Source organism: Anas platyrhynchos, chromosome 6, assembly GCF_047663525.1.
Source record: "Anas platyrhynchos isolate ZD024472 breed Pekin duck chromosome 6, IASCAAS_PekinDuck_T2T, whole genome shotgun sequence".
Classification (NCBI taxonomy): domain Eukaryota; kingdom Metazoa; phylum Chordata; class Aves; order Anseriformes; family Anatidae; genus Anas; species Anas platyrhynchos.
Genome location: NC_092592.1, coordinates 12,833,176 through 12,845,734, shown reverse-complemented (window position 1 = coordinate 12,845,734; position 12,559 = coordinate 12,833,176). Strand labels below are relative to the sequence as shown.

Here is a 12,559-nt window from a genome sequence, read left to right as displayed (position 1 = left end):
GTTTTCGACACGTAACATCCCTTTCAGCATTACAAAGATGATTAATGAATGTTTTAACAGCCTTATAGTGTTGTTTTTTTTTCTTTTTCTTAATTTAAGAACAATTGCTCATTAATCTATGTCAAAAAAAAAAAAAAAAAAAAAACAGAGAAGTGACAGGGCAAACTTTATTACACTCGGTCTCGTGGTGTTAACCTGCTGCTGTTACACTGCTGGCCTTTGCCCAAGGCAGATAAGGGGCCTCGTGGCCACCTTGGGTGTCCCAGTGAGGACAACCACGCAAATCCCCCGGTGCGGGGTGAGTTCTCCAGCACCTGGACTCTGGTTGGAAGTTCTGGCACCCATTCTTTGTTTTGTGGCGCTTTTTCCTAGTGACTGCAGCCAGCCCCCGGCCAGGCCTGTAACTGTCCGCAGCGGAGCAGAGCCGCGACACGCAATGTGGCCTGGCCGCAGCACAGTTACCACACGAAAAGCACCGCTCTGATGTCAGATTTGGTGCCGAGAAGAAAATGAGAGCAACGCATCCGCGACGGGCCGATCCTCCCCCCAACCTCCATTAAAGAACTGACTGGGAGCCCTCTCCGCTGCCCCCATCCCCTCCCCTGATGCCTTCCGCAGGCGGTGGGCTTTCTGTGGGCCTGCGGCAGGCTGCCAGCTGCAGTGAGCGCCGCAGCCCCCAGCCGGCCCTCCCTGTGCAGCCGCGGGCGCCCAGCAAGGCTGTGCACAGACTTGCTGGCTCCAGCACCATTGTCCGCATGGCTGCCCCCTGCCCCTCCGCAGCAGGGATTAGCATGGCGGCACCGGCTTCCCCTCAGCCGCCGGCCTGCTCCCCTCCAGAAGACCTTCCCAACAACACGGTTTGGGGTTTCTACTTCTTTTTTTCTTTTCCCCTCCCTTCTCAGATTCTCTCCATCAATCGTCTTTTCCTAGTCAAGACTTCCCAGAACTAAGCATGAAATAAAGTGCTCAATAAACATTGCTGACAAGGCTCAGAAATACCCGGCTGCATAGAGCAGTAATTAGCAAGGTCACAGGAGTCAACTTGGCAATGCTGCTCACAGCGCCTTTGCTCTTCACACTGAAGTGTGTGAAATCAACTGCTATAATTTTACTTCTTATTTTAAAGGACATGCTTCCCAAACAGAGCGAGTAGCAAATAATTTCTGGTAGGAAGCAGCAGAATGGAGACCTTAAGAAAGCCCCTTTCCTTTTAGTTATTCCTCAAGATGGAGTTTCAAGTTGAGATCAGGAGGGAGCAGGCAGAAAGCATTACTGACCAAACCCCCCAGCTGCTGGTAGCGACATCTTCAACACAGGAATCTCTGCTGCCTACCTGAAACTGCAAATACTTCTCCTCTGGTATCTGACCGAGACACCATAGTGTCCCTTGTAATGCCAATGACATGTGACCAACATTAGAAAAAGGTCAACAAAAGAGTATTTCAGGAGAAGCAGACTGCTTGCCTCAAACTGCATAAACTGTCAACACAAATACTTTTTTGTTAAGCTACCCTTAGAGGTAATTGATGTCCAAATTAACTCACACATCATTTTGTGAACAAGATAAACATAGCAAACGCTACTTCATAAATAAGCCACATCATTTTTTAAATCATCAAACTCACTCCTCATTGCTATGGGAAAGAGAAAAATTTTTCTTTACTAATATTTACTTAATACAAACACAAAAAGACGAGGCTGACAAGTTCAACATCATCACAACTTGCTAATACAAAATGTGTCTTGGCAAGGTAAGCCTTACTCCTCATTTTCCTCACATGCTTGCCATGCCCATGGAAGCACCATAGCCTGCTGATAGGAAAAATTTTCAGGATAGCTGCTCTCACAAATCACTGTAGAAACAAAGCACAGTTATTCTCAAAAGCGCAGTCTCTGTCAATCTTCCAAAGAGGCCTTTCAATAACTGCACAGGCTGAATAAAGAAGTGGTAGCTGCTGGTCCTTCAAACTCCTCTAACACAGATGGGGCAGGGGAAAAGTTTTTTTGTTTTTTTTTTTTAAAGTGTACTTACTACAGAAACAAGATTTTAGGTATGCACTTCACAAGTGACATGTAACTCTCAAGTCTGCTATCCCTGTTAGTTACATTGCCCTTCTAACTTTAAATTGCTGAAACACGCCCTTTTAACCTCTTCTCATAATTCTCTTGAGTTACACGAACAGTCAGCTAGCAGCCCTTCTGTCAGCCCTGAGTCTCGACACTCAGTCTGGAAACTCACATTAGGGTATTTTTAAGAGGTTACAAGTTCCAGCCACAAAACATGAGGAGGTGACCACCTCCACAGCGAGGGCACAAGAAGTGAGCAAGCATTGTTGGTGGCAAGTCTAGCATAGCCTAAACCAGAATCACTGGCAGTTTAAATTAATATGCTGGGCTCTGAACAGCTGCAGCGATGAGCTGGCACATGCTCAATACTGCCTCAGAGGCACTGACCTCCAGCAAAAGAGCACGGTGGCCGGGGGTAGCAACCTCCCAAGCCCTCACACCAGCAACTCCTGGGGCTTGCGAGGACAGCCCTGACACATACAAGAAGGTTAACAAAGCTTCAGCAGGCGCAAGCAGAAAGGAGGGCAGGGGGTTAAACACCAAAATCCTCCTGAGAACAAGCGTTCTGTAATTACAACATTCATTATCTAACCTCATACTTTCCAAGTTCTATGCAGTTCTCAATAGCAGAGTGATAAAAGCTCATACACAAAGCATGCCATGCTCACATACAGAGTTATTTCACAATACTGGAGGTATTAAATTAGATGTCTATACTAAGAAAGTGCTTCCACAGTACAAATCTAGAATTAATTCCGTGCTACATTCACTTTCTACTTTTATCCCCTGTGCTTAGCTTTTAATTGTGAAGTATGCATGGAAAGCATGACGGCTTTGGGAGAATTTTCCAGGACTGGATGAATGCAGCTGAGCCTCTCTGGCCCTGTTAGTATTCTAACAAGGTATTCTGCAAGGCTTGCTGAGATGAAAATGAGAGTTTAACCTCGATTTGCTTAAACTCTAAGTGCATTGTAGATTCGCTTGGTTAAGTAAGTAGAGTAACAACGTGTCACACAAACTACTCCTCATAAGTTTGAACAATGTACTTTCATCGAATATGGCTTCAAAGACATTTCTAAATCCAAACACTGTAATCTTTCAATAAGTAGACAATGACAGAGTTCAAAGGTAATGTTTATACTTCAACAGTTATAGTCCCCTATTTCCTTTCAGTGAAGTGCTAAAGCAACACTGTTAGCTTTTTTTCATACAAAATTCACTTAAAACAGACACACAAGGAGCACGACTGGAAAGCACAGTAAGATTAAAATATTTAAACTTACAGTTTAATAGTTTTATTATTAGTATATTTCCCATTAGTACTCATGAGATTACATCACTTCTTTTTCTTAGTGCAAACAGGTTATTTTAAATATACCAGGAAAGGAGTTATTCCCCACTCATTCAAGATCACTTTCATGTAACCACCACATCCTGCCTTTTTCCACGTTACTTCTGTTAAGGCAATGAGCACATTTAAGTCACATAATACTTCCACATCTCCACTATCAAAACCTTCTTTCTTTCATGATCCTTTATCTTTCACTGATCACCTCCTAGTTAGTGCACAAGTTACTTCATGTTTCAAGGATGAACCTCCCCATCCTTACACACACTTCAACGGTCCAGTGCATTTGCACCACAGAAACAGTCCATAAGCGTACCTGACTTTTTACTACCATTTTATGCTGCAGTAAAATAACTAGACACCTGTCTTATAAAGCTGAAGTCAAGGTTTAACCTAAGCTCCCCTCCACCCCTGGCTTTAGTTGTAAGTAAATAAGCTTTTTTCAGATAACACTCTCAATATGTAACACCCTATTAATAATTTATTTTTCTCTATAAGCCAAAGAGCAGGAAGTAAGATTTATAGTCTGCTCAGAGACTGCCACAGTCCTTTAGGAACAAACAGAACACAAGACACAGCACCAGTTTTATTACTGGTCATTACAGACAATCTCACACACCAGCTGTGCCATAAACATCTGAACTTTCTGTTTTTACCAACTCCTGTGAAAGTGAGAGAAATTCATATTGTCCTACGCACGATGTGTTTAACTTCCCCAAAACTGCAGCTATAGGTTATGGAGGAACTACTGTCAAGGTGAAGAACTCCATAGAGGCCTTGATGATGAGAATATAAACCGAATCTACAAATGGGAAGGAAAAAAAAAGCCTTAATAAGGCATAAAGGAAAAGAAGAGTGGAATCATTGCGATGATAATAATATTGATTGTCAAACTACTACTTTCAACACTCGATGTAAACATATAAAAAAAACAACAAACAAAAAAACCCAACCCCTCAGAGCATTCCCAGCAAAGAAACATCTTGTTGACAGATCTAGATACACATACTGGAAATATTTAATATCCAATCTCCTAATTCTTTCTTCTTTGTTTTCATTCTTGGTTTTCTTTCTTTACAGCAAGATCAAGTATTGGCATCACCTGCTAAGGTGAAGCAGAGAGCAACCCCCCACTTTACCTTCACCGTGGCTTAGCTGTACCAGTGATCTTCAGTATAATTGTCTAAGGGTTGAGGGTCACCGGCCCCCATCCCTCTCACCTGCAAAACTTAAAAGACATTCTTCACATCTCAAACACCAGGCTGCGCCACTGGGGCAGGTCTGCCTGGTAACAGGTACTTCTTCCACTACAGCTGACTAGAGCAAGTATGGCAGATGCAATGAAAAAATTAAGTATTACTGGCAGAACTCAACTTGCTGCTGGAAAGAACCATGTACGAACCCAATCCGAAACCTGCGTTTGCATCGAGCGTCTGTGACACAACAGTTGCATGCAAGCACTCCACAGAACTGCTGGATAGAAGAATGCTCAAGCACATGATGCTTGTCAAGCAATTCATACTGACTTTCAATTAAAACACAGCTTGCTTCTGCATCATGAAATAGCCCGAAATCCTATTCTTTCAATATATATTTCCACTCATCTCTACCACTTGAAATCCTGCAAGTGCTTAAAAGTTACTGCAAGCTCTAAAAGTTTTTTTGTATCAAGAAGTCTAACAAAGGTCATCCCTGATTTCTGAATTTATTCACATTCTCAAGATAGAAACTAAAAAAGACAATTCCCATGCAAAACAAAATTACTTTAACTGCTTTAAGAAGTTGTCAGCAGATTCCTCTTTCCTGTTCGTAATTTTGTAAGTGAAGTAACTTCAGTAGTAACTTTCTGAGGGTAGGAAAATTCAAAAAACGGCACAAGTGTATCACTTGCTAATAGAACAAAATAGTGCTGATTATTTCTGCCTCTCGAATGGAGCAGGTTCATTAGCAGTGCTCTTTGAACTTTCTAGATTATAAAATTGCATCAGTGTTTGTAAATTGTTTTGGATGTGGTCCACAAAGAGGTGACAAGGGAAAGGATAAAACTGGGTAAAAACTTATGTTTCAGGGCTGGTTACTGTGACTTAACGTAGCCATACAATAATGTAAAGAGAATTATGACTGATAAGTCAATTTAAATCTGTGAAGGGAAAAGAAAGGGTTACAGGAAAACCTCAATGAATGGAAATAGTTTTTATTGTGAAGAGTGTAAGCAATTATTTTTGGCAGACAGAAGAAGTCATCATTACTAAACCATCTCTAGCAAATGCAGCACAGTATCTTGTAATGACCAATCCTTTGTCACTTCCCCAGTATTTTTCCATTCCCTTCTTTTTTCTGTGACAGTTTTTAAACATTTAGAAGAGTATAGAAAACAAAACCAGTAAATGAAACACGGTGGTATTATTGCACAGCTCTGCTGCAGTATTTTTACACACCTCTGCTGAAGAGGCAGATTAGTCCTATTACCTTACCGTGTCCTTAGGAGGTCAAGAAGCAGTGTTTTGGGCAAGAGTATAAAACCCAGAGAACAGTTAAAACGCTCTTTGTCCAGATGTCCCACTTCTTTCATTTCTTCTGCTGCAATACGTACCCATAACACCAATATCCACAGAGGCACTACTCATCATGACTTTACCCATCTACCCCTTTAAATCCATTCAAAATTTTAGTCTCTACAACAGTTTGCAATAACTGAATACCACTGCGTAGCTCTGCCCTACATTTAAAAACAAAAACTCACAAACCTAGAAACTGATCATTAATATTAACACCTTCACAAATGTTCTTGATAAGCAATCAATTGGCTGCCACAAAGTACATGAACACGCCTTATCCAAACTCCAGTTTGACAAGAGAACTGTACAACTTCTTCCCTAATGCGTAGAATCATTCTACTACTCACCTCCTCCAGGACAGTGTAGGACATAGAGCAAGCTATTTTTGTTTATCCACTCTATCAGAAGCACAGTTTCAATATTCTTAATATTTTAGCACAGAGAAGCAGCACAGCATATCGAAGACATGCCTCCCAGACAACAGACGTATAAATGCACCACATGCCACATTGTAACTGCTCCCCTTAGATCTGACATTCAAGCATTTGTACATAAGCAGAATTACAAGTTCAAAATTAAAAAAAAAATCTTTTCAGATGCCTTTTTTTATTAAGTTTCCAATCACTGAAACAGTATGCTTTATTTTTGTGAGACTTTATGCCCACAGAAGGCTTCAGCAACTGTTAATGTGAAAGCTTTTCATATGCTTTATCTGACAACTGAAGCAACCCATCCTTTTTCAAAAACTAGCACTTCGAAGCTACATGTCTGAATAAGTACAAGCATTTGAACAACTTGGAGGACATTCTGTACAACTTCACTGTTGAAACTGATCATCTCATGACCCCTCTAACATTACTCTGTTTCCAACAGATTTGCATTTTCTATTAGTGTGACCAATTGCAGACCTTTAAAACCTGGGTGTACGATGCCTTGTATCTATCAGAACATGGAATAATCCATGCATAACTTCCTCATTACTGTAAGCAAGCCGCAGCTTCCAGGAAACTTAAACTAAAAAAAGTCACGAGCATTGAAGCTTCTGTTTTTTTCAGAAGCCTGTACACAAAATACACAAATGTAGGCAAAAGCTTATGCCCTGTCCCTGCCTCCCCCCACATGACTATTCTCCTAATACACATATTAAATGATCTTCCTGACAACTTTTCACAGAGGCAAAACCTCTGAGGATTGCGTAAAACCAAGTCCTTGGTTCTAAATCAGCAGTCGGACTTGTGTACTCACGATGTCGCAGAAGATAAGGCCATCACTAGGTCAGCTTTCTGCACGCACTGGAGGTGGCAGTAGCCAGGCTCCCAGGAAGGGACAGGTACCAGGCCAGTTCTGGCAGGTCACTCACTCTTCATCAAGGTGACACAGGCTCCCACAGCTCTCCCATCACGTTTCTAAAACTTGGCAGTAAGGACTTCGATGTCTACGTCTCTATTTCTTATCTATTGTAATGTTTTAATATTTTACAACCACCTGCCTTACTACTTTGATTAAATAAATAAATGCCTACTGTGACAACACTGAACTCGTTCTAGTGTAGGCAGCAGCAAGGCTTGCCTCATTTCCACTAAAGCAAATATTTGTTTGCTCATTCTACCTGAATAGTTACGTTTTCCTTCCTTAAGTTCACACTAAATAGATCAAGTAACCTTTTCCTTCATCACCAGTCATTCTACAGTTGTGTACTTCCTTTATTTTTTCCCAAGTTATATAATCTTGCATTTTTCCTGTTAGCTTGCTCTCAGAATTATTAAAAATACAGCTAAATTAATGTTACCTTTTGGCAGACAGCCACCTCATTGGCCTTTTTTTTTTTCCTCCTTTTTCAAACTATTCCATTATGAAAATTGAGTATTTTTATTCCTTTTTTTTTTTTTTTTACTCAGTTACAAACAAGCAGAAGTGGCTTAGAATCTAGAGCTGCCATGCAGACTGGCAGCCACAGCTGCTCATGCAACAGTTGAGCCAGCGTGTTTTACATCTGTTTTTCCCTATGCACACACATTACCATCCTAATACTTGGTTCATGCTATTAGAAGTAACTACTGCCATAATCACAAGTCACTTGAACAAAATGTACATGGAGTAAATTGTTTTAAGAGTAACTTGCACCATCAACAGACAATTCTCCATTCTACGTATCATCAGATTATCCTGTTTCTAAAAAATAGCAGTATATTTAAACTAAATGGCATATGACTAACCAAGCCATGAATATTTACTGCCTGATTATTCAGATTATATTCCACTGTCAGTATTTTAACAAAGAGGAATTTCAAAACATAATATTTAGGTTTGAAAATAATGCAATTACTCAAGATCCTTAAAATCTGTACTGCGTTGTAAGCAAAAAATATATTTTAAGGACATGATAAAAATACGTCACCTTTACCAAGACTTGGCTACAGTTCACATTTAATATTTTAAAGGGTATCACATGTTTACATTAGAAATGAGGAAACTACTTATTTCCTATCACACTTTTTTTTTTTTTTCCTCTTTTGGACATTAAGGATGTTATACAAGGACCCTTATCTAAACTAACCTTAGATTTTGCTATTGTAACAGGTAACTGTTTATTACTTTAAAATGCATTTTAACTGGACTCTTAGATTTATTTCCATGTAATTCTGTTTATCAACTCTAACACTTTAGAAACATTTCACCTAACATTTCATGAAGCTTACCATAATGTTAGCAACTTGGAATCTCCGGAGAAGGACATCCTTAACTTTTAATCCTAGCTCAGGGGATCCTAGTCCATATCTAATATTTTAATGTTTCAAAACAGTACCATCATAAATGTTTATCTGCTTGGTTTTGCCTTGGGGGAGTAGCGAGACAAAACCTATTCTTCAAATGAAAAAAAACAAGCTGTGTTACTGTTTAGGAGATAACCACATCTTACCATTCTTAATCTAAACAGCAAGTCAACAAATAAACAAAACAGAAAGCTGTGTAGGTTTCTAATTGCACATTCGTGTTACTATCTCATTGTAAAATATTAATACATTAATACAAATATCTTCAGATTGTATGGTAAATGCATTTCCTATGTACTTCTCTCACCTGAAATTCTTGAATTAATTTGCCATCCTACCATAAATTCCCATACTCAGATACAGAAATAAGACAAAATTTAGTCTCCCCTTACTACATAGGAACTTGCCCAGATTTCTTTGAGATATGCTACACTTCTGACAGTAGCTTCTGAGCCTGACAGGTTCAATGTTTAAAAATAAATAAATAAATAAATAAAGGGACTGTAGGACAGTATAACGTGATCTTCCTGAACCTGGCAGTCCAGGTCCAGCAGGGAAGGTTCTTAATTTAAGATGTCTGAGATTGAGATGGTCATGCTACTCACACAACCTGGGCTAAACCAGGACAAGTGGGTTTAAGTAGTGCCAGGAGGATGCTGACCACAGACGAGGCATACTTTACTTTCCAAAGGACCAGTAAAGTGTGTGACAACATGCTTTAGAAGCAGATCTGCAGCTGAATCACTGGCACTTCCTGTTTTGATCAGCAGATTAAAAAGAGGACACATTTCTAGTTACTCCACTCCTGGAAAATGCTTTCAGCACACTGACCTGCATTTCCCATTCGTGGTTCGAGCCCGAAGTGGCTGAGCCTGTTTGTTATGGAATTAACTCCGAGCAAATAGTTTGCTGCCAAGGAAATTCAGTGACAGCTACCCCGACCTTACAGAATAACAGCTTCCTAAGTGAATGGAGATCTTGCATAGTCTTGATGGTTAATAAGAAAATCATCACAAGAACATCTCATCACTTGAAAATTTTGTTCTGAGACACTCACGTGTGTGCCTGGCTACTAAACAAACAAGCTCCGTTCCACGAGCTGAGATGGCTCTACCAACACCACTTTGGGATTCTACAGGCACTAGAAGCTGAAAACTAGGAAGCTATTCCAAAACCATCAACTGAAGTTACTGGCCAAGCAGCTCTGTATCACAGGCCTTTAATCTTCTTTTAATTATTGCCTTGCTAGAAGAAAGACAAACTAAGGGACTATATCACAGTTTAATGGAAAAAATACATAGAAGCAATCCAAGTTCAGTTTTCAGCACTCTAAAGAAAACAATGTAATCACACAACCAAAATCTTTATGTTAAATAAAGACACAACATGATACAGGAGACTAGCTGCAGAAGGTAATTAAGCATACACAGCCATACTGCTTAGGTGGAAAATACTAAACTGTATTTCTCCAATTACATCATGCAAATGTTGAAGACTTGCACAGATTCACAGCTACAATTAAAAAAGATGTGTATCCTGCTAAGACGTTAAGAGAATTTTGCATTCTCAAAAATAAAGTACAATTAGCTAAACTACAAGAAGTGCCGTATTACCATCAGATTCTGTATTAAAGATTAAAATAAACTAGGATTATTCCTCGTCTTGAGATCTTAAAAACTGTCAGACATGTATGATATGCTTCACTGAAACTTAAATCTCTCTATCTCCTCCATGTTAATTGCAACTTTTCTCTGTACACCATCTAGGAACTAACAAACGATGTTCCAATTTTAGATGCTAACGTCTTCTTTTATATGATATATATTTAAGATTAAAGCATTCGCTTTCACAGAGCTTTATGGGTGTCAAAATAACAAATGGGCTAGAAAAATTCAACTGAAAGCAGGTCATGCTGTGAAATACAACACTGCTGATCTCACTCGAAGTATATAAAGTGGCTGATCAACATCTGGGCAGATATACTCTGTCCATATCCAGTATTCATATTCTTTCCCTCTTTTGGCTTTCATAACCTTATTTTTTTCATCTTTTGTCTTTGTCACTTGGCTATTGAAATTAAATTACAAGGTATGAAAAGAGGAGATAAAGCATGTAGGAATACAAACGACTGGCAAAATAACCTGTTTTTATTTGGTTCTAACACACTCCTTCTTGTTATTTGCATGCTCGTTGACTTACAAGTCCATAATCTTTAGTAAAAACAGGACAAGCTGTGTCAAGATAGTGAAATCTTGTGGTGGAGCAGTGGTGCTATTTTACTTTTTGTCAGATCACCTATTTACTTACGGGGAAACCATAAAACACCTTCCCCCCATCTATTGCTAATACTATTAAAAAATATAATGGACAAAGGGGAAGGAGTGAGGGCAATCTGTGGAGTTATGATGTTTCTTTTTTTTTTTTTTCAATTTAATTTTCAAAGAATACTTAAAAGGGAAATACAGATAGTATCTCAAAGACACACAAAATGAAATTTACTGATATTCTTTCCATAGAGAGCTCACCTATACTTGGTATCTTCAAACACTTACCTTTCTTCAAATCTCTTATATGAAAGGAATGAGATTTTTTTCATTAAAATTTAAAAGACTACCTGCATAAATATTGTTATCAATTCTAAATGCTTTGAGAGTGGGATCACTGAGAACAGTGGGCAATAAAAAACTGTTTTATGATAACCCGACCACTTACAATTCTCTATTCTTATAAAACCTTGAGATTTAAGCAAACACAGCACATTAATCACTCTTCTCAACAGCAGATGTGGTTCTGGTGTTCAGAGCAGACTGTCTAGGTTAATGAAGCTATTTACTGCTACAAATAGCCCCTAATGTTTACAGCTTCCTATTAGTATGCACATGTTCCCCACAACCTCAGTTCTGAAATTCTTGTAATTACATGGCTGAAAACAGAAACTGTTATTCCTGGTAGGTGAAAGAGTGACCTTACAAGACTGCCACATCTGTAGAGTCCTCCTTATTGGTAAGAGAGAGAGAGAAGAGAACTTACGCGTTGTTCAACTGTCTCTGTCATTGGATGAGAAATGATCTGCTCCCTCCCACAGGGAGAAAAAGGGAAGAAATTAGTTTTTGGTCATGTCACAGTACAAAGCCTTTAATTTTCAGCACTACCCTTTACTTTTTAGCAGTACGTAAGTGTGCTACATCTGTCATATTAGCTGCAAGATGCACAGTAGAACTGGCTTTGTAATTACCCTTACTTCAATATGTGGATATGCCCGTCTTCTTGCACTGTCAAGCATAGAATAACCTGAGTAAAACAGAAATATGGAAGAAGCTAACATACATCAAGACATATTCAATGTAGACCAGATTAAGATCTTCCTCACCTGAAGTACTGTAGATTGACTACAACTCTTACACTTGCCAACAGAAGTTTAACTTTATACCTTTGTTAATGTGTTTATAGTGTACAGGAAGTTACTACTCTTGAGTAATGAGTCAGCAGAAGAAAAATACAGGTTACCTGAATTTAATGCTGATCTTTCCCTTGGAGCTTTTTCTCTAAAATTACACTTCCACAAGAGGATAAATTCCTATATGGATAGGTTATACCTGTCAAATATATGAATTCTGGTTAACCTTCCTTGGTTAATCTCTGTAAGTGGAAGAGGTATCATCCTGCTTTAAGTGAACTTTATTTTCTTGGAAAGGGGATTAATTTCAGTTTGTAACAGGGGCCACAATCTACAGGACTACAATAATTTGAGACACAAACTTCTTCTAAGAAAGAACAGAGGATAACTGATCAATCTTGGCAGCATAAGTCTC

At 39.1% G+C, this 12,559-nt stretch overlaps 1 protein-coding gene across 4 annotated transcripts in view; it reads right to left on the bottom strand.

The window, feature by feature from the left end:
- The window catches only part of BMPR1A (bone morphogenetic protein receptor type 1A), an 81,442-nt gene that overhangs the window by 30,717 nt on the left and 38,166 nt on the right, over positions 1 to 12,559 (bottom strand). The window contains exon 3 of one of the 4 annotated variants that reach the window (XM_038181670.2): positions 12,255 to 12,343. The exons of the other annotated variants lie outside the window; for them this stretch is intronic. The gene's annotated coding sequence lies outside the window, so the exon portion shown is untranslated. The remainder of the gene's footprint in view (positions 1 to 12,254; positions 12,344 to 12,559) is intronic. 4 annotated transcript variants of the gene reach the window in all.